Here is a 23,626-nt window from a genome sequence, read left to right on the forward strand (position 1 = left end):
CCCTAGTAGGATTAACTTGGTCATCAAAATAATAACTAACTAACTAAATAAATAAATAAATCTAAACCAACTCTTGAAATGTAAGCAATTCTCTAAATACAAACCCAGCTAGTACCAATGACTAGGGTGATCCTGTCAATCCAGTCTATATATTCCAGGTCTAGTTTATGCCTGCCTGCTAACCACAAAATGGTAAAGAGTCTATACATATACAGTCAACCCCCAGGCCCTGATCATGGGCAATCAATATCATTATTCAGGATCAGATACAAGGAAAATATCTACAATAGGTAGTTATCAATGACAGGTGGCAGAATACTCTGGAGTGCTGCAAAGCAAGAATTTGATAAATGAGCAATAAAGTTGTTGGACAGACTGAAACCTCAGTGTTTAAAATTCATTATAATCAAATGTCAGATATGTGCTACTTCTTTGAAATACATCAAAATCATGCAGTTAGGGGTCCACATCTGGTATCTCATGCTTATACCTACACATTTACAAAAGCTGATGGTGCTGTTGAGCAGAAATAATCATAAAACATTAATAAAAGGGTGTGTCTCCAAATTGGTGCTCACCTCAGTCTCACTCTTTTTAGAACCTTAATTTTGGAAATATTCCCCTTTTAAATATTAAGACCACTGCCTGTTAATGCAGATCTCAGCAGGCCGAAAACAAGTAAATGCAGAAGAACTAAGTAAACAATCTACCATTACAAAGTTCTACACAAAATCAAGGTGAGCACCAATTTTGATATACATCTTTTTATTGGTGGTCTTTGAAACACATGGGACATGCATTAAAAGACTGGTCTTCAGTCAGATGATGGCAAACTTGCATGTATTGTGAATATTCAGAAAAGTACTGATGAATACTCTCTTATGAGAGACCAAAAATTGTAGAAAATACACTTCCACTTAAGTTTATTAAAAGGTTCAGCGTTTTCGCTACTGGAAACACAGTAGCTTCTTCAGAGTATTACAGAATGGGGCCAAAAAACAGAATTTAAATAGATTAATGTCACATAAAGATTTCGTCACTTCCACTTTTTTTAAAAAGGAAAGGAAAAAACTGAACAATCTGTCATCGATACTTCAATCCCTAATTAAAAACAAAGATTTCCGATCCCAAAATTACTCTAGTAGGTTAAAAAATTAAATAATGAAAATAATGAAAAGTAAACCAGAATGTTCCGAATTCTCTAATAAACATTCAAAGTGTATGCATGTGTGTACGTAGTAACCACTTATGATCAAATAGAATTTCACAAGCTGCCCAATGACCAAGTCCTCAAAAGAACCCCATAAAAAAGGGGGAGGTAAATATTCTAATCAAGATATTTGTCTAAAATTTTATGTAAGAAAAAACTTATAGACTGTTATTTATTTGTATCTGTATCACAAAGAAAGTTGGCATGTAAGATGTATATAAAATAAGCTTTCGCCAATTAATATCTTTTTTACCCACACATTTTAAGGGAACAACACAATTTTCATTTATGTTGTATATTGAGGGAGTTTTTTGTGCTAAATGTTATAGATGTTGAAGTATTAGTGATGTTTATTAAATAAGTCTCCATAACTAAGGAAAATGTATTTATATAATCATCTCATGTAGCTTTTTAGTTTCAAAATGCAGGAGATGTTACAGTTTTCGTTAAGACCAGGGCTGTTGAATGCCTCCAATTTTATTTGCAATTCAAGTTCCCTGGTTTCCAAAATTAATGCAATAGGGCCACTGAATAGTAACGTTTTTTTAGGATACCGCAACAACAATCGCCAGTTCAACCGCAAGAACAGGAACTGGAACAATCATCAGAATCAAGTTTGAACAGTGACTTAGATTTTTGTGAGCACAATGACTTAAATATTGTCCTGAATAGTAAAGGTGATTTCAAGGTTTATAATTTCTCTAGCATCACACTAGACCAAGAGTTGATAGATTTGTTAGCTCTTGGTAACACTTTCGTGCCTAGCCACAACTTCAATTTGACTCAAACTATAATAGATCTCAAGTGCTTCGTGCGTAAATTGAATTTAGAGATTATGTTTCCTGTCCCTTTACTACAGCAACCATTTAACCTAAAGCTATCAAGTGCCTTCAATCCAACTTTACACCCTAACCTTTCCTTGTTTGAAAGAGCATGTGAGGTAGACTTTAGGTTTCTAAATAAAAATCGTAGATATTTTTCTGGGCAAAATAAGGACAATATAACCAAGGAACAGATGTACCTCCTGAATAACCTCTGTAGGCTACCAGTCAGAGTATTGAAACCGGATAAAGGGGGTGGCTTAGTAATCCTTGACAACAATGACTACAAAGCCAAAATGCTAACAGTTTTGGATAGTCCAGCATACACCCCCTCATCCATAAATGAAATGAACATGGCTTACTCTAGGAACAGAGGCTATTTCAGGGATCTCTTCCTTTCAGGTAAAATTGACCTGGACACCTACCATTTTATTGATATTATATCCCCTAAGGTTCCAGTGTTCTTTGGGATACCAAAAATTCACAAAGACCTACATAATCCTCCTATGAGAGCGTTGGTAGATGGTAGGTCTTCAATGACCCACCCTTGTGCACGTCTGGTTGACAATATCTTGTCAAAGTATTTAAAGCTTGTGCCTTGCATATGTAAAGATTCTTGGTCATTTCTTCGTGACATTAATAATCTTATCTTTGATCAAACTTGGAACTTCCTCACCATAGATGTCGTCGACCTTTATACTTCCATCCCACACCTTGAGGCTACTGAATGGATAGCCAACATGTTAACTAATTTAGGTGCCCCAAAGGCTGAGATTGACACTGTTTCTGAGCTACTTGAAATTGTCTTATCATCGAACTTTTTCATTTTTGACCAACAATATTATTTACAAACACAAGGTATAGCTATGGGGTCACCTTGTGGCACTAGTGTAGCTAACGCATTTGTTACTTACTGGGAAAATCAGTTTATATTAAATAACAGTGACTTTAATCATCAGGTATTACACTACACTAGATACCTGGACGACATCTTTATTCTCTTCAAGGGGAACCATGAGGAAACTGCATCATTGGTAGAATACATGAACAACACCACAAGTTTTTTGTTTACATTTCATTTCTCTACAACAGAAATCGATTATTTGGATGTCAAGTTAGAAAAAGACACTGTGAAAGGGTTACTTGTATCTTCCATTTATAGGAAGCCAACTTACTGTAACTCCTTTCTTCATTTCTCAAGCTTGCACCCTTTTAAACAAAAACGATCAATAGTAAGAGGACAGCTTATAAGGGCAGCTAAAATGTGTAGCACAGATGAAAGCTTTGAAAAGGAATGTCATGTTTTAGCTGAGATGTTCTCTAGCCGTGACTATCCTGAGTCACTATTATTGGAATTAACACAGGAAGTTAAAAACAAAAGGATAAGAGGTCTTTACATGCCACTGTTAAATTACAGTTCTTTAACTGTAAAAGTGGATTTAAATACCTCAAAAGAGGGATGTTTATTAGTGAAGGTTGATTCCACCATTGAAAGTAGTAAAGAGGGTCAGAAGTTTAACATTAGTTTCATTACTGCCTTTAATACGGACTCTAATCAGATACGGTCTACCATTTACAATAATTGGTATTTTATTACTAGTAACACCCAACTTCTTGAAAAACTGGGTAGTAATCCACTAATAGTTTACAGAAGAGGTAATAACCTTAAAGCTTTGTTGGGGAGACATGACCACAATGATTTATTTTCAAAACAGAAAGGCACTTTCACTTGTGGTCATTGTAATTGGTGCAAAAGCTTAAGAACAGGAACAACATTTCAAGTAAGGGGTAGAAAATACAATATTTATCACAAAATGAATTGTGATTCTAGGTCCATAGTTTACTTAGCTACCTGTGACTGTTGTCCGGCATATTATGTCGGCAAAACGGACCGGAAGTTCAAGGAAAGAATCTACCAACACACATATGCTATTAGAAAGAATAGAACTGAAAATGCTTTAGCAAAGCATGTCAGCTATAATGTAGGGCATAGTTTTCACTTTATGGCCATAGATCAGGTACCTCATAAAATCAGGGGTGGCCCTATTGCATTAATTTTGGAAACCAGGGAACTTGAATGGCAAATAAAATTGGAGGCATTCAACAGCCCTGGTCTTAACGAAAACTGTAACATCTCCTGCATTTTGAAACTAAAAAGCTACATGAGATGATTATATAAATACATTTTCCTTAGTTATGGAGACTTATTTAATAAACATCACTAATACTTCAACATCTATAACATTTAACACAAAAAACTCCCTCAATATACAACATAAATGAAAAGTGTGTTGTTCCCTTAAAATGTGTGGGTAAAAAAGATATTAATTGGCGAAAGCTTATTTTATATACATCTTACATGCCAACTTTCTTTGGGATACAGATACAAATAAATAACAGTCTATAAGTTTTTTCTTACATAAAATTTTAGACAAATATCTTGATTAGAATATTTACCTCCCCCTTTTTTATGGGGTTCTTTTGAGGACTTGGTCATTGGGCAGCTTGTGAAATTCTATTTGATCATAAGTGGTTACTACGTACACACATGCATACACTTTGAATGTTTATTAGAGAATTCGGAACATTCTGGTTTGCTTTTCATTATTTTCATTATTTAATTTTTTAACCTACTAGAGTAATTTTGGGATCGGAAATCTTTGTTTTTAATTAGGGATTGAAGTATCGATGACAGATTGTTCAGTTTTTTCCTTTCCTTTTTAAAAAAAGTGGAAGTGACAAAATCTTTATGTGACATTAATCTATTTAAATTCTGTTTTTTGGCGCCATTCTGTAATACTCTGAAGAAGCTACTGTGTTTCCAGTAGCGAAAACGCTGAACCTTTTAATAAACTTGCGTTAAGTGGAAGTGTATTTTCTACAATTTTTGGTCTCTCATCAGCTTCGGACGCCTGTACCTTCTGTTTTTACTGGCTTTACTTGTGTTCAACAGTTTGTGAATACTCTCTTATGGAATTCTTAGACATGGAGTCACTTTATTCCTAAAAAGGCTGCTAAAATATTATAAGTGAGGTGCTGGCCAGAAGATCAAGAGAAAAGAAGAGTTTTGTGTTGCTGAGGTACCTAGTAACTGCAGCACCAGATCCTTAATATTATGACATGATAGTACCTAACGACACTGCAAGTTCAGGCTAATTAAAACTAGGGATATGTATAGTTCTGTTACAGAAAAGTAGACATATAATGTATGCAATCAGGGCACTAACCATGCAATTAGAGCACTAATCAGACTCTTAGAAAATGGGAGAAAACAATCTTGCCTTGCAAGAATAATTACTATGATTTCCAAGCAAGCCCTAACACCTGGCTAAAAAAAAACAGTTTTAGTTAAAGAACAAAATTATGCAGTTATTGTAAAAATGTCTCAAAACCCATTAAACAATAAATATAGAAGGAAATTTTAGCTATAGTCTTCATCTGCCAGAAGTTCCATGATTACATCCATGGCAAAAGTGTTACTGAGAGAATCGGACCACAAACCGCTTTTTAGAAAGTATTTTTGAAAGTCTAGGAATTTAAATACCTATTCAAATACATAGAGGTTTAGTTGGACACCTTCTTAAATTTTCAACTCCACCTGGACTACAAACAGACACACACGCACATGCACACACGCACACACACACGCACACACACACACACACGAATGCACACACACACCCACACACATGCACACACACACACATACACACACACACACACACACACACACACACACACACACACACACACACACACACACACACAAATCACTGTCTCTTATTCTGGACTAATAGGATCTTCTGTTTTCTATTCAGACCCTATAGAAATGCCATACGTAATGTTATATTGCTGACTCAGCTAGAATATTGTCTCACATTAACTGCTACAGCTTCTAAAAGATTATATATCTGCCATTCAGCCAATTTCAAATGCCATCTGCAGATATGTCACTCTCTCTCCAAGAAATGAACACCACTGCAAAACCATTCAAAAAGCTAACTAGCTACATGTGAAACAATGTGCTGACCTTCTACTTGCCTCTAAACTATTTCAGCTTTTCAAAAATAATGCCTTCACTCCACTAGCTTCCAGACTATTCAGAGATGCATACATGTACCCTTAGACATCTTAACAACTCATGTCCCTCCTCCATACCCCCCAAATTAGGCTTCACTGCACAGATCATGCTTTCTCAGTCCTTGGCCCCAAATTGTAGGAATCTCATCCTTCCTTTCTTAAACATCATTCCATTCACAAAAAAAGTGCATTTCAAGAATCTAAGAAAATGCAAATGCTACCCCTTTGGTCATATAACCTCTTCATTCCCTTCTTATGTCATCATACATTGCTATTACTCTGTTTTTGATTGTGATTCTTTCAGCATGACAAATTGAAGCCACTCTATATATATAGTATATATATATATACATATATATATATATATATATATATATATATATATATATGGTTCCCTATCAGAAGCCTGAAACACTATAAGCCTGAAAATCAAAATCCTGAAAACTATAGACTGAAAGTTCAAAATCCTGAAACTCAAAATCCTGAAAACACAAAATGGACATACTGACGTCATTGTGGCTTTGCTATTGTTAGCCCTGTGGTGTTAGGTCATGCATTGGGTTCAGGTAAGTGTCATTGGTTTTATGTTAGGGTTAGGGGCAGTTTAAGTGAGTTAGGGTTAGCGCAGGTTAGCCATGTATGCAATAGTGACAAATATTGGGGTTAGGGGCGGTTTAAGTGAGTTAGGGTTAGAGGGTCAGGTGAGTGTGCAATAGTGACGGACCTTAGGGTTAGGGTTAGGGTCAGGGTCAGTTGGTAGATATTAGTGTCTTTATAGTGACATATTAGCATTATTTGTGTTTTCAGGATTTTGAGTTTCAGGATTTTGGGCTTTCAGGATTTTGAACTTTCAGTCTATAGTTTTCAGGATTTTGATTTTCAGGCTTATAGTGTTTCAGGCTTCTGATAGGGAACCATATATATATATATATATATATATATTTATATATATATATATATATATATATAGATATATATAGTGCTTTTTCAGTCACTTTGTATATAATGTAATTTATTGATTGCCTTTATACCATCAAGCCAACAATAATGCTCACATATTGCATTTTTTTCATTTTCTCTGCATATAACATCATGTACCTAATGTGTTTTCCCTGAGCTGAGAGTGAAATGGGTCCGGTAGGATCAGTGCTCTACCCCAGTTAACAAATTCAAAATAAAATAAGATAAAATAAAAGTCTACAAAGGATGCCATTATCAACAGACAAGCATTACTTGCATGTACATTATACTCAATGGATGCTTATATACATTGCTGATACTTTAAGCAGGATGTATCTAAATGACTGCAAAGGGAACTTACTAGAAAAATATTAGGAAGCAATGTGGCAGGGGCTGGGCTAACTCTGAAGCAGCACCTCAGAGCAGTGGTTTAGATACATTTTAAACCTAAAGAGATCATGTTTTTATCTCTACTCTAGGGACACGAAACCTACATTGCACTTTCTTTTTGTTCTAACATTTCTTTTGATGGAACTGTTTTTGAGGCATTTTTACTATAACTGCTTTATTTTATTCTTTAACTAAAACAGTTTGTTCAGTCATTTGTTAGGCCCTGCTTGGAAAGTGTAGTAATTTGTCTATATTGCAGAGCTGCTTTTTTTTCGGTTGGTTGGTTCTCTTGTCTATTTTGTTTATGTAATTGCTATTTATAGCACTGCCTAGTTTGTCTTTATACCCCTTGTACCTGGAATGACTTTGAAGCTCCACCTGAGAGTAGTGGTTTGGATACATTTTAAAGCTAATGTGATGATTTTTCTGATTATATGTACACTGTGAAAGAATAAAAAAAAATAGTATTTTTGTTTCTAGAACTGATTTTTTAAGTGTTTTTACTGTAACTGCATTATTTTTTTTCTTTAATTGTGGATGAATATTTTCCCTACCCTGCCTCCTTATTCTTGTGATTTTAAAGCAAGTGTCTCTTTTTTTTCTCCCCCTTTTGTTAATCTGACTACAAAATTATCTCCCTCTTCTCTTTCATTTCTGGTGTCAGTATGCACAGAAGTATCACACCCCCTTTAAGCTATTTAAATACTCTTACCCTCCCACTGTATTCCATAGTTCTAGAATACTCTAGCTTTTGAGTCACCTGTTCTTATTATAAACTTTCTTTGGAAGCACAGAGCAGTATCATATACTCTACTCATACTTTTGAGCACTAGAGGATCAAGTAGGGAAGTTTCTCCGATTATACTGCTAAACTTGACTTACCTTCTTTAATATCCTCCTGATTGCCTAGTGCACAGTGCAACAAGTGTTAACCCATCTTTCATCTTACTTTTAAAATCTGTAACATTTGGGATAAGATTACCATTTTCTAGAAAGTCTTCTGTATATTTTTGTATCCTACCATCATTACATACACCCTCTGCTGCATATAATTTACTTGACTTAACACCTAAGCACAGGATAAGATGGTAAGTCATATTGCTAGTTTCATTTAGAGAGTGTACTAAATGTCTTGTGCTCTCAGATAATGAATGTATTCCCATCAAAATTCTCTCTCACCTCAAATCTTGCCTGGGAGTTTCATACACCTACACCACAATCCTTCAGTCTTATGCTGAGGCTGTAAAAAAGTCACTCCGAAATAAAAAATATTGTCTCAGCAAAAATCAGACCTCTCTTCCACCTTATACTTAACTGCCATAAAGAATCACATTGATCAAAACATTAATCTACTAGCAGCAACAGAAATGTCTTATGTCATAGATAACTATTGCCAGGCACAATGACTAATTACTCACAGGCCTGAACAAGGAGAGGGTTATAATGTGTTGTCTTCCAGGTGCCAAGATTTCTAACATTACAAGGACCCTAAGAATGATATTCCCTGACAAATATTATTATGACATGGTAGCAGTCTTTGTGGGAGTGAATGATTTAAGAAATAAAACCCTGAGGGACATGCAGAGAGACATATCACAACGTTTGATGAATGATACAAATGCAGGTAAGACACTGGTCTTGAGTGGAATCCTTTCTTCACCTTAAATGATGCCTAGATACAAAGAAAAGATAATTGATTTAAATAACTGCTAAATAGTTGGTGTTATTCCAAGGGTACCCAGTATGTCTCAGCATGGATGAGATGCTCAGCAGTCAAGCTTGCTTTGCCAAAGATGGCCTGCACCTCTCATTCCAAGGCTTGTGCATACTGGCCAAAGCTTTTGATGCCCCAGTACCTTTTTTAGTCAGAGTCCAGTTGATGGACATTCCAACATAACTAACATATTAATCCCAAAACTAAATCACATTAAGGTGTCTCTCCCCAGTGTCAGAGGTCTAAACAATAAACTGCCTGATCTTGAGGCACTCCTGTATTTGGAAATCATCCATGTCTGTGGAGTTACTGAGGCTTGGTTTAAATGTAAACAGAACTCTATTCTCTCTAACACTGAGTTTTGTACTTTTTGTGTCTTCAGACCTGATGGAAACTGATGGAGTCTTCATATTTGCCAAGGCACATATTGTCACTGGTCAGATTCCTAGTGACCCACAGACTGAACTTGTTGAACTACAGATCACTGTAGCTAGGATTAATGTCAAACTAACAGCCTGATACAGAACAGCTTCTTTGTACCTTGATGACCATGTATGATTCCTCAGTGTTCTAAATAATCTCCCTATTAGCAGAAACTGCATTGTTTTACATTATTTTAACTACCCTTCAATAAACTGGGACACCTATTCCTCCAATGCACAATATGCCCCAATATTCCTAGAAATACTAAATCAAAATTCTCTTTAACATTTGGTAAACAAACCTACTAGTTGAAGTAGCTTGATTTTTACAAATATGGCTGCCTCTTGCACTATTCCCCTGGTATCACCTTCTCCAGTGAAATCTGACCACAGACTTTGACAATTGCCTTTAAATTGCCAAAGGCTCCTACAGCAACAACTACTGAATTTAAAGACTAGAAACACGCTAGCCTAATAATAAAATATCAGACTTCACTTATGACTGTACCATCCCTGACCCAGATTCAGCAGCACTAAGGAACTCTACACCCACTTAGAAAAATGCATAGAGGCAGTTGTCTCATCAGAGCCAAGTATCATGATAAATTCCAGTACCGTACATAAACTCTACAACAAAATAAAGTCCTTGTATTATATAGCAGATCTAAAAGTCATTTTTTCAAGGAAAATATCTAAAGCATAAAAAAATGAATAAATAAAAAAACATCATCAGGTACACTGAAGATGAAGTTAGGCTAATCATTGATGGCACAGATAATTATAAGTCATTCATTACCTGTGTTAGAAAACTAAGAAATAATACCCTGTATTGCTTTTAACTTATTCAAATTGATGTCTCCAATTCTGACCCAATAGACATAGCCAACATTATTGCATAGAAATTCAGTGCCAACTTTACTCCCAAGAATTCTGTCTAAAGCCCTGAAATGCCTGAATCCCTTAATCCACCAATTTTCTCTTAATATCATTTACTGGAAGTGATAATCAAGACCAAAAGTATTTCTTCCATGGGGTCTGCCAATATATATGGTTACTTAATTAATAGCACTTAGCATGCCCTTGCAGACCCACACCTTAAACTGTTTAACCTATATTTAATTACTGGATTCATCCCTGATGAGTGATGGACTACAGTCGTGATGTTCCACCATAAGGGTGGCCTTACAACTGACCTAGATAATTACATAGGTTCATAGGTTGATACTAGGCTATCTGCCCTAGGGCATTTATAAGCCTAGCCAGAGTGTGTTTGGCTTTCACCATCCTTTTAGATTAGTTGACTGTGCCTCTGTATAGTAGGTCACAGAAGACAGCCCTTTTAAGGTTAGTTTACTGTGCCTCTGTCTAGTAGGGACACAGAAGAGATCCCAGGGATAAACCTATGATCTCCCATCCACTCGTCAAGATTTCTCTTGAAGAGGGTCATTGAGGGGCTCTGCCTAACATGGATTGGGATTTTGTTCCAGAGTGAGGGAAGCCTCTGGGATATGAATCTGTCCCTTCAGCATGTCCTATTTATTTCTGTGCTGAGGTTTAAGTCCCTGGAGCATGTAGCTCTAAGGGATTTGGATTTCCTGAGGTGGAGCATGTCCATTACTTCTGGGTTGGACATGGCTTTATACGTCAGGCACAGATCGCCTCTGAGTAGGCAGTAAGCAACTGAGTAGAGCTGGAGTTTCTTTAGCCTAACTGCGTAGGGCATCTGAGTCCCTTGATCCTCTTGGTGAGGTACTTTTGGGGTCTTTCCAGTTGCTGCAGGTGTCGGGTAAGGTACATCCCGAATGGGGCATTGTATTCAATTATGGGCCTGATGAGTGATGAGTAGAGGGGCACAATGACCTTTCTTGATCTAGATATGAACCCTTTCGTGATTATGTGGGCTATATAGAAGGTCTTTGTAACCACTTTGGCAACGTGATTGTCAAAGGAGAGATTGCTATCTACTTGGGTCCCCAAATCCGTAATTACTTCTTCCGTACTTAATGGATTACCATCTATGTGGTAATTTGTGGGCACTTTGTTTTTCCCAAAGGGGATGACTATGCACTTTTTGGCATTTAGCTTTAGGCCATGGCTCTGGCACCAATTATCCATCTCTGTGAGACCCTTTTGGAGGGTGCTTGTGTCAGTCGGTGAGTCGATTATGGCACCCAGTTTGCAGTCATCTGCGAACTTGGTCAGCCATAGTCCTCCCGTGTTAGCCTGTACCTCAGAAAAATATATACCGAACAAGAAAGGTCCCAGGACTGAGCCTTGTGGGACGCCACTTGTAACTGGTTTAGAGTCTGACATGGCACCTGCAATTCTGACCATGTAGGTTCTATCCCTGAGCCAATCTGCAACCCATCTTGTGACATAGGGGTTAATATTTAAGCTGGTGAGCTTATTTATGATGCTCGAGTGTGGTGTTGTGTCGAAGGTTTTTGCGAGGTCCAGGTAGGCTGTGTTTATCACCTTCCCTTCATCTATGGCCGTGGTGACTGTTTCAAAGAAGTCGACCAGGTTCAAGAGGCAAAATCTGCCCTTAACAAAGCCGAATTGGGTAGGATCCAGTGTTTGGAGGTTCCCAATGTCTTTGTTTATGAGTTCCATGATGATATGCTCCATAGCTTTGCAGACCAGGCTAGTCAGGCTTATAGGGCGATAGTTTCCGGGCTCCATTGTGGCACCACCTTTGTGGAGTGGGACCACTGTTGCTGTACGCCATTCCTTGGGTACATATCCTGTAGTAAGGCTGAGACTGAACAGTGACTTTATGTGAGGGTTCAGTTCTTCTTGGAGCTTGTGTAAGACACAGCCCGGGACACCGTCCGGTGCCATTGATGTTGTGTTTTTTGCTTTGGAGAGGGCAGCTCTCACCTTTGCATCTGTGATGTCAGGGAGGCTACACTCTGTTGGGATAGACATTTGCTCTTTTGGGGGGAGAAGGGGGGAGAAGTTTGCACTGAACCTGTCTGCCAGGATGTTGGCAAAGTCTGTGGGTTCAGTGTATTTTTGTTATTTTGCACTAACTCAGAGCATATCTGGGAGTTGCCATCCAGGTTCCTGACATAACTAAAGAAGGCCTTGTGATTATCTTTAACGTCTTGTGCAATTTTTCTTTCGAAGCTGGCCTTAGATGATTTTATGAGGGATCGTAGTTTCTTGCTAGTACTGATCAGAGATGACCTTCCCTTTTTGGGATTTTGCTCTATCGTGTAGTAGCTTCCTCCTTCTGTTGTATAGCTTATTTATGGCTGGGGTCCACCAGACAGGTCTCCTGCCTTTGGAGGAGTGAGTCTTGGTTTTATTTGGGATAGCATGATTCATGCATTCCTGTAGGTGTCCATAGAATGCGTTTGTAAAGGATTTTGCGGTTTGGGCCGTATTTTCCACTGGCCCGGGGGCTTTGAAGGATTCCACCTCGGTTTTGAGAAGTGTGAAGTTTGCTTTTGAGAAGTTCTTCACCGTGAAGACCTATTAGTCCTACATGCTTCATCTGCAAAGCCATACAATGTATTATGACTGACCACATAAACTATAATATCAAGAAACAGTATATGGATTCCAGTAACTGAGAGGAAAAAAAACAAAACAAATGTACTGAAAGGTGTTTAACATAAGTTAAACATTTAATGAATATATAAAGTTTAAAAAAAAAACAAAAGGATGGAAAAATAGATGAAGCTTTAACTAGCTATCAGATGAACTGATAAAACTGCAAAAGTCAGGGGCTGAAATGGAAAAAGTATGAGTGTGACAGCTGTTTCAGAAAATAGGGGCGTTAGAAGACACAGAATGCAGAGAAAACCTGAGATTTTCTGCTGTACCAGTGAAACTGGAAGGTACAGACTGCATTAATTTTATGAACGTACAAGTAAGAATTTTATTTGACTTGACCCCTAACAGTCCAGCTTTGTGAAGTGCAGATCCTGTCAACAGAACCTGGAAAACATCTTTGAAATGGTTACAGAGTCTGTAGATTACAGTCATGTGGTACATATGATGCATCTTAACCTAGTCAAGGCCTTTGACACCATTTGTTATGGTGGCATCATACAGACTTTAAATGTGTTAAAAAAACAGCCCATATATACTAAGATGAACAGCAAACTGTCTGAAAGACAAAACCCACACAGTGCGAGTTAGAGGACCATCATCAAAATGAATGAAAATGACCAGTAGTGCCCTTTAGGAATTGGTGTTATGGCTTCTCCTTTTTGGCCTTTACTTCTAGCTCTCCAAGCAAAGATTCAAAACCACTGGCTAACTAAATTTGCAGAAGACTACTAATGGGGGGTTGTTGTTAAGTCACCATCCAAAACCCTCCAGCATGAACTCTTCCTAGTAAGCTACTGACATGCTAAACGTGGGCTTAAACGAAATGATAAAAAGTGTAGTATTAACACTTTTGGTGGACAACTTCTCTTTTCATAATACCGTATAGAGAACACACCACTACAAAACAAAAATGAAGTCAGGGACCTAGGAGCTTAGGTTGATAATTCCATCTCTTTTGACCATCATGTGGCATTGATTGTCTAGAAATATTTTTATTTAGCATAGCTAATTTTAAAAGGAATATCTTCAAGGTGTGAAGAGATAACACTTCCTCATACTCAGCAATGATCAGACCACTTATTGAGTACCATGCCCCTTCTGGATGCAGCTCACTAAATATATTAAACAATTAGAAAGACCCTGACCCCAAAGGTTCCTAACCAGAAAGATCACAGGCCTAAAGTTCCTGAGCTATCAAGAGAGGCCAAAAGCTCCATCTTTTCATTCAATGTCTTAAACACTTTTGAGGGGAGATCCCTGTCTCACTTACCACACCATAACAAATACAGCTGTCTTGGACCTCTTGTATCCTCACAATCCCAATGGCTCTACTATTATTAGAACTTTAAATCTTTACCTACAGATAAGTAAAGCACAGTAGAGGGATATGTTTAGAATCCAGTGCCTCCCAGACCTCTGTAATAAATATTCCCCTGCATATTCAGCAGTAAAACACACTATCTTCCTTTAAAAATAACCTAGATGACTTGCTAGGCATTCACAAACTTACTCTGGGATTGACTGGTATGGCCCACCTGCAGAAAGGATATGCATCCTGAGGGATGTTACTGGCAAAGTATAAATTGTCAAAGGATTAAATGGCCTTTAGAGTATCTATGAAATTTGTGATTATGTTGCAGTTATCAATAACAGCAGAGATCTCTACACGATCACTACATATGACTTAGTCCTACAGTTATATACATAAGTCACTATGACAGGATGGCCTGATAGGACACAGCCAATATGTACACTCATTGGACCATGTTTCCCATTCTGAAACTAACTTTCATGGGTTCAAGGGTTGATATTCAGATATGATAAAGTGTTATTCATACAAGCTACACAGCAATATGTTTACAAAGATACATGCATTGCACATGGGCAGAACAAGTGGAAGGGAAGAGCATATGATGTCATGTACTGGTCGAGTATGACTGGGCAGCTAAAACAGCTAATACAAAATTGTGAGATATGTGGTATTTTCAAAAAATAAAACCAACAGGAAGATCTTACACCACATGATATTCCTTCAGCGCCATAGCTGAAACTAGGAGTAGATTTATTCAGTCACAGGGATTAACACCTTCTGCTTAATGTTTATTACCACTCAAAGTAGACTGAAATATTGCAGTTGAAATGCCTTACCAGTAAATCAATATTTTCCAAACATGGGACTCTGGAACATTCCATATCTGACAAGGGTCACAGTTTATTAGTCAATAATTTCAAGACTGTGCAAAGCAATGAGAATTCACATATATCATATAAACTTCAAGATACCCACACTCAGAAATACATATTGAAATGATTGCCTAATATAAAAGAGTTTTCTAAAGAAGAATGCTATGAGGTGAATTCTAGTTACCCAGTTATAATGACAAGTAATATCATTAATGTCAAGATACACCAGTATTTCAACAAAAATGGTATATTTTATTATGTACAAAATGGCAGCACATATGAGGCAGAAATCTGGACATTCTTCAAAAAATCTGGACAGATGAAATGAACGCTTTTGGTTGTCACTTCTTGAATATTGACTAACTTCAGCACAACCTCTTATTGGTGGAAGACCTCAGTCTAAAATTCCTACATCATTTTTACTGTTAGTATTTGACAGCAAGCAATCAGTGACAAACAATTGATAGGTTGATAACAGAAACATTGTTTTATTTGACGAAACTGAGATTAATCCCTCCATCTCGGAGGAATGAGAAAGAACCAGAATAAGCCAAGATTCCAATAGTAAAGCCAATGCTGGTCATAAAACTCCATGCATGCTATAGTGCTTTGGTACTCGTTCCCAAGTTTGTATTTAGCAAAGCATGATGACATCCAGGCCTAACAAAGAAACAGGAGACAGCCACAGAAATTGTCAGAGATAATTTCATCCAGATTTAATAGTGGTCAGTTAGGGCACAGAGATGGGATTGGTGAATACATTTCATTATTAATGCCCAGTGCTGAATGTGCTTGTTATGTGTCAAGTTTTCACAATGAATTAGCTCAAGTTTCTTCTGGAAACACTGTTGACTTGAATAGAAATAATCAGGTCAAAGACTGTGACAGACTGTTGTTCTGACTATTCTTGACCTTAAGGATGTCAACACACCAGGCCTGTCATTATTTAAGTTCTTGCAAATTCACATCTATTGCTTCAGATATACTCTCTTGAATTATAAGCTTCTGCTTCCCCCTTTTGTTCCTTTGATTGTTCCCATCATCAGAATCTTGTCTAGTGAGTTATGGCTTTGCATTATGTGGCCAAAGTATCTGAGTCTTAGTTTTACTATCAACCTTCAGTGAATAGTCAGGGCTTAGTTCTTACTGATTTGATATTCTTGCAGTCCACAGAATTCTCAAGTTCTCTTCCACAACAAAGTTCAACTACATAATTTTTTCTGGTGTACAGCCTTACTTATAGTCCAACACCAGCAGCCATATATTATTATTGGAAAGGCCATAGCTTTGACTATATGGACCTTTGTTGAGGATGTTAGTCTTTTTTCTTTAAAATTTTATCCAGATATTCAATAGCTTTTGTTCCAAGAAGGATGTAAATGTCTTTTTTCTCAGTAGCAGTCAACATTTGTAGGGAAGTAAAATCTGTCACTGCCTCCACTTCTTTTCCCCCTGTCTTTGAAGAATTAATAGGTCTAGAATGATGATATATATTTTTCTTGATGTTTAGCAGCAGCCCAGCTTTTCTACTTTCTATTTTCACCATCATCAACAGGCTCCTGGCACTTCAACTCTTCCTTACTGTCATCCATCAGAATACACTATTCTGCACACCTGAAGTTATTAATGTTTCTCTTGATGATCATGATAGACCGATCAATGCAATACTCCAGTGGCCATCTCATGAAGAAGCCACTGAGAAATCAATACAGTTAAATTAAAAGTTTCAAAAGAAAGTCTGAAATACTATTGTGATTACATGCTCATGCAACACAGTGTTAGATTCAGTGTAATAATGTAGGTAAGTTATCTTTGAAACAAAGTAAAGTTACATTTGCATTAAGAGGATACAAAGCAACTTTAGTAAAGATGTGAATTGGGGATGTTTATGTGGATGTAAATAGAGAAGTATCCATCAAGAGCAGTAGGATGTGAATCGAGCAACATGGGCATGAAGTGAAAGCATTCTTCAGGAACTGTTAAATGTATGTTATAACATGCCTTTCTACTTTCTCTGATTTTCTCGGACATCCCTGATTTTGGTGCAAAATTTGGCTCTGTCCCTCCTAATCCCTCCTAAAACTGGTGATTTAGGGAGAAAATATGGTGGATTACACTTAATAAAAATGACAGTAATTAGAGTTACAGACTTCTTTTACTTTGGACAATGCATGTTAATTCACATGCTCTTAAGGTTGCCACCCATCCCACTGTGAAGGGACAGTCACAGTTCAGTACCTTGTGTCCCACTGCCCATTAACTATGAGCAGGAAAGGAAATGTCCCAGTTTGCTAGTATTACCATAAAATAAACATAAAATTGACAAACCAGGAGTTTTTTTTCCACTCCTTTAGTTAATGTGGACATAATTTATTATGAAGTCTGTGCCAGTAATGCTGTTAGCAGTTCTGAAACAACTTAGCGTTTTGCATTTATTTATTTAGTTAGTTATTGACTGCATAGCTAAGATCCTCAGACATTTTGCACACTATTGCTGGGCTGGCAATTCTCCATTATGTCCAGTAGTCAAATACACAACAGTGATTGGGTGGACCACAGTGATGGTGGGTGGAGCAGTGGGCAGAGCACAAGTATTATATTAGCCAGCGATATCAGACTGGAAAATTGAATGTTGTTTCTGATTTTTTTCAGCAAACAATCCCAAAAATCAGGGTCAAGGGCAAAGAATAATGGAGGACAAGGACCTAAAGTCAGGGACAATTTTTAAGTATTACTCTAATTAAAACAGCCATGTCAAAAATATGAGGGAAACACAGAGACAGGTGAGATGGTTGCTTGCTGTTGTTAAAGGAAGGATACTGTTAATATCATCTCTCTTGCTGCTGTTTGTGATCAGGAAAGGATGGGAATGAGAGGTGGGATCTAGAGATTTAAATTCCCTGTAACTTTTTTTTTCTGACCAGACCAGGATTATTTGCTGCAACAATACACATCATTCTACAGGGCTGGTAGTTCTTGGTAGTGACTTATTGTTACTAAGAGAGAGAGAGAGAGAAAGAAAATTGGAATGAGAGAGAAAGACACAGAGTGGTAGGCAGAAATAGTAAGAGTAAGAAGGCGAGCCAGGGAAAGAAAATATGTGAGAGTGATAAAAAGAGAGACAGTGTGAGAGACCATTACTGAAAGAGAGAGAAAGCAAGTACGAAAGTGGAACTGATAGTAAGAGTGAGAGAGAGCGGAGGGAGACAGAATGATAGTAAAAGAAGGGAAAGAGACAGAGAGATGAGAGAGAGAACTAGTGGGTGGAAAGTGAAACAGAATATAAGAAAGGGAGAGAGTAAAATTTGGGAAGTGAAAGAGAATATGAGATATGAGTGGGAGAGAGGGATAAAATTAAAGAACTGGTTATGTATCAACATGCATTTTTTTAAAGAATCAGCAGTGTGCAACTATATCTGGCATTACTGACCGATTGTAACCCTCAGTGATTTATTTATAAATATAGAGAGAGGGAGAGAGAGATTTTGCATTAACGTGCATTTTCCAAAGTATGAAAATGTTAATTTCTGACATTCCAGGCCAGCACATAACATCTGCTAACTTTTTTTTTTTTTTTGCACATTACTGTTACCTGAGTACGATTCATGTTTTCTCAAGTGTTTTTCTTCAGTTTATTGCACGCTATTAGTATACTGCATATTAAACCATGCACTCATTTTCTTTCTTCCTGGAAATAATTCCTTGCCTTATTAATGATTTTTGTTCTGGACATCATTTAGTCAAATGGTTGGAAAATTTCTTATATATATATATATAGCCGGCCTTAGGCATAAGCCAACTAGGCGGCCGCCTAGGGCGCCGCTCTAGTAGGGGCACTTTTCCAGTATTTATTTGGTGTAGGTAGACCAGGATGGGGGCACTGGGTGGTGTGGTGGTGGGCACCTTGGAGCTTTTTTGCCTAGGGCACCAGTTGACCTAAGGCCGCTCCCATTATATATATATATATATATATATATATATATATATATATATAAAGGAGGCAACCCTGCATTTTCTTATTCAGCTTCTCAAGTTAATATTCGTAAGGTTTTAAAACATATTCATGAGTTGGTGGTCGCCACAGCGGATCACATGTCCGCTTATGATTGGCAGTGGAGTTTTGCAGTGTCGAATTGCCAGCCCGGCGCCCAACCTTCCACAGAAGGCACACACACTCATGCCTAGGACCAATTTAGAGTGTCCAGTCCACCTACAGCATGTCTTTTGGAAGAAACCGGAGTAAACTTTACGCGACCACAGGGAGGGCATGCAGACTCCGCACAGAAGAACCGGAGAACCTCTATATTATGAAGCGACAACGCTAACCGCTGCATCACCGTGGCCACCCTAAAACATATTTCTGGATTTGTGACGAAATGACCCTGCACTATATACAGTATCCTGTCAACTGCACTCTAGTTTTCACTGTTGCTAAGAAACGCGGTAAACAGCCTAACCACGACGCAACTGGTAAATAAAGCTAACCCTGCGATCTGGAGATTCGCTAGCTTTGAAACTGAGTCCCGCCTTACTTATTTGTGAATGGCTATCTGGAGTGTCTTATAAATCTTTGTTGCCCAGAATTTTTTAATTGGTTAAACTGAGTCGAGAGATTTACTTTTTGGCTATAGCAAGATGTGGATGCTGTTGCAGTAGCGTATAAACGTGAAAAGGAAAAATAGAGACCGTTACTGTCTGCAATTGTTAATTAAAGCCGACGTTATTGTTGCAGCACTCTGAGTCTTACCAATTTGGGCGCTTGAAGTCATTCAAAAGACCCTAGAAGCGTTTATACAGCTACATTCAACAATAACTTCAGCACTGAACTCCGTACCAAGATGTAGCCTTTTAATCTGAATTTGTTTTGTATCAAAAACTTTCATTTTGAAAGACGTGTTAACATCAGGGTTAAAAGGAACATTTTCCTGGTAAGTCTTTGCATACGTTTTGTATTACTGCATTTTTGGTTGTCTAACCATTAATAGTTGCTTGCATTACGGAATTGGGAACTGGTTGCGATGTAAGCGCCTATAAAACTACACTGATTCCTTGTAATTTGTAAATGTAACATCGCAAGGTGACGTCTAAAATTTCCCCTGAGCAAATATCATGCGTCCATATGAGTGTCATATTTCAGCTAGCATAATTTGGAGTGGAACATAGCTATTTTTCAAGTAATCTTTATCACATAGCTCTCAACCTTCCATCTCCTAAATGACAAACACAGCCTCTGAAAATGTGGAACACTTTCAAACAGCTTACTAACAACTTCAACTAGGAAGGTCAGAGAATGGTTACAGAGTGCTACTTTATACTTATAAGAAGCTCTTATGATGAAAAATACCTAACACAGAATTTGTGACAGACCCTTTCAAAGTGGAACTTTTCAGGAACCTGGACTTTTGAAGCCCAAAATGAGTAACATTCCTCGTAATGAGGTACATTTTAGGGGTATTTTATCAGTTCATCGCTGCATACCTATCAAGTGTCCAGAGTTTCACAGAATATCCACATTGTCGACTCATATTTTTGGTCGGCTCTTCATAAAATGTGTGGTTTTCTTGGAAATCACTGAGGAATGAGATCACTAAATAATGATAGATATCGGAGTTTCAGACTTCATCCATCCACAGCCCCCCTTTCCAGTTTTTGCGCATGAGGTCGAAGTGTCACTTCAGAAGTGACAATACTGTAAAGCCAATGTTCACACCGCTGGGTGGCTTACCCTGCGTGGAAAATTTCAAACTTTACATTCTTCCTAAAATGCTTACTAAAGCAAAACTGTTATTCTACCAACTTTCTAAATTTATAAGAGCAACATGTCCTTAATTTTGAGCCATTCTTCACACTATTTTAGACTTGGTGTAGAAATCTACTTAAGCAAAGATCTTGAGGGGAAAGGATGAAAAAAGTTGAGCGACAAATTCTTAGAATATAATAGAAAAGTTGTTTAAAACTACTTAACTGGTAATTTTGTTTGGATATTATTATTCATTTGGGTACTTTTCCGTTAACAGGGCAACACCTTTTTTGGCCTCATAAACTGAAAACTTCTTGTTTTGGCCTCGTTAATGGAAAAGTACTTGTTTTTGTCATAAGGAAACGTGTCGTTCATTGTAAATATTTCCATAAATAATCGAGGGCCAGAGGTGATATTAAGCAACAGTAAGCTGCATCCCAATAAATAAAACCCACAATGTTCCTATGTCTTTTTCAGAAGTGGGTATTTTCATAATGTCGACTGTTACAGCACTGTACATGCAGGAACAGATGGCAAAACTGGTAGTGAGTGGTTGTGTTTTAAGAAGATTGCACTTTTGCTATGCAATTTTTGTTTGCAGAATAATGAAAGGGTGTTACTTATAGACTATTGATGTGATGTGTTAACACTGTCCGTCACGTTTGTCTGAAGGATATTTGTAGGCCATTCCTATATCTGTCAGTTTGCTGGTACCGTAGAGAATACTTAAAAAAACTGCTTATAATTCTACATGACATTTGGTAAGTTTTTAAAAAAGACATCATTGATGCTTGGACGTCAGAATGGGTTCTCCCGTGCATATTGGGACAAGTGAATATAACACATACAATCAGTCTGATTGACTGCATAGTACGGACCACGTTAGTTTTATCATTAGCAGGGCAAGGCTTGAGACTTGCAGCACTTTGGCTATATACTGGGGAAAACATTTCCGGTTATTTTTGTCTGGGACCCCTGAGAAACATTTTACCACGGTAATTCACAACTGAGTTGGCAGCATGCATCACCTGAATAATAAACATACTTTAAGGACATTGCATTACTGAAATAAAACTTGATTGTACGTACTTTATATCACAGAACATGAAGCAGCATATACATGTCTTGTTTAAAAATCCAAAATACCAAATCAAACCAGTCTTGTTTTAGATTAATTCACACAAAGCGAGCTCACAGTTGTATTGTTCTTTTGTGTGAAAGACAAATGGGTATTGCTATTAATCAAAACAAAGTAGTAAGAAATATATGCAAATTCAACTACTTTGATCACTTGCAGGACGAAGACAACATTAAAACTTAGCCAAAAAAGCTGTTGCCCCATTAACGGAAAATTACCTTTATTTGTTTACTTATTTTTTTGGCTTATACGTCTTGGATCAGTTAAACTGACCAAAGACTAAGACAATTATTTACTACTATATAATCAACTTACCATGGCACAAAAAATTCTTAACTAACCAGAAAATACCCCTGTCCTTAAAAATCTCCAATACCCTTACTCCACTAATCATGTCCTACGCTCTAGCAACAAATCCCTAATAAACCTGACCAAGTCCAACAATACTGAAGGGGACTCTCTATTCTCAAACTATATAGCTAAAATCTGGAACAATCTACCTACTGATATAACTACTACTACCAACCTATCTAGTTTTAAACAAAAATTCAAGTGTCACCTATCCAAAACAAAACTATGCCCTTGTAGTAAGTAGCCCATGCTAGTTTTTTCTGCGTCTCTCAACACTATCAGCTACATTGCTTAAACACAAGTAACATCGAATGATTTGCACCTGTAAATATAATTTCACTCTGACATTCTCCTGTTATGTGTTGGATTGACAGTTCTTTTACATCCACATGCAACCTGTTCATTTGAAGATGTATATAATAACTTTTAATTATGTGTAACTAGTAGACAGCCTTGTGCATGTAGATGTATATTGTTGACTCTCTTCACATAGTGTTTGTTGTTATTTCTCTTCGATCAATGTCAAACTTGTTTACTTTATCATGTCAATTACTTCTGCTGTCATGAAAATTGTATACTAACGCATGAATGTATATGTCTACAATTATATCTTTGTATGTGGAGCTTTTCTCCCTGGGCCTCCGCTGAAAAAAGGACTTGTGTCCAGTCAGACTTTCTCTGTAAACAAATGTAAAATAAAATAAATAAATGAAATTTTATTTCTTGTCTTTTTTCACTTTCAGATGATTGATGTTGATAGCATTTTATTTTGTTTGTATTACTTCAATGTTTTATCTTGTTGCTGTTTTTATTTATTTGTGCATGTACCCCTGGCATGTCTGAAAATGGTCCATATTAATCAGTGCTATACCATGGTTGAAACAAACGAATGAATAAGCAAGCTGAATAAACTGACAGTGGAGTACTGCACCATAGTAGCATAACTTGTCTTTGTATATTGTCACTCATCTTATGTGCATTAAGAAGATGATGAGGCTTTGGTGTTTAAGAAGTTTATTGTATACAAATGCATCAGGATGTATGGCAGGAACAAT

General features: G+C 37.2%; 1 protein-coding gene across 1 annotated transcript in view; it reads left to right on the forward strand.

Moving 5' to 3' along the window:
* The first annotated feature begins 19,538 nt into the window (after window positions 1-19,538).
* CCDC83 (coiled-coil domain containing 83) overlaps window positions 19,539-23,626 on the forward strand; it is a 1,061,671-nt gene continuing 1,057,583 nt past the window's right edge. Inside the window, exon 1 of the mRNA XM_044071188.1 lies at window positions 19,539-20,270. The gene's annotated coding sequence lies outside the window, so the exon portion shown is untranslated. The remainder of the gene's footprint in view (window positions 20,271-23,626) is intronic.

This window comes from Protopterus annectens, chromosome 5.part0, assembly GCF_019279795.1.
Source record: "Protopterus annectens isolate FY-2018-M chromosome 5.part0, PAN1.0, whole genome shotgun sequence".
Classification (NCBI taxonomy): Eukaryota; Metazoa; Chordata; order Ceratodontiformes; family Protopteridae; genus Protopterus; species Protopterus annectens.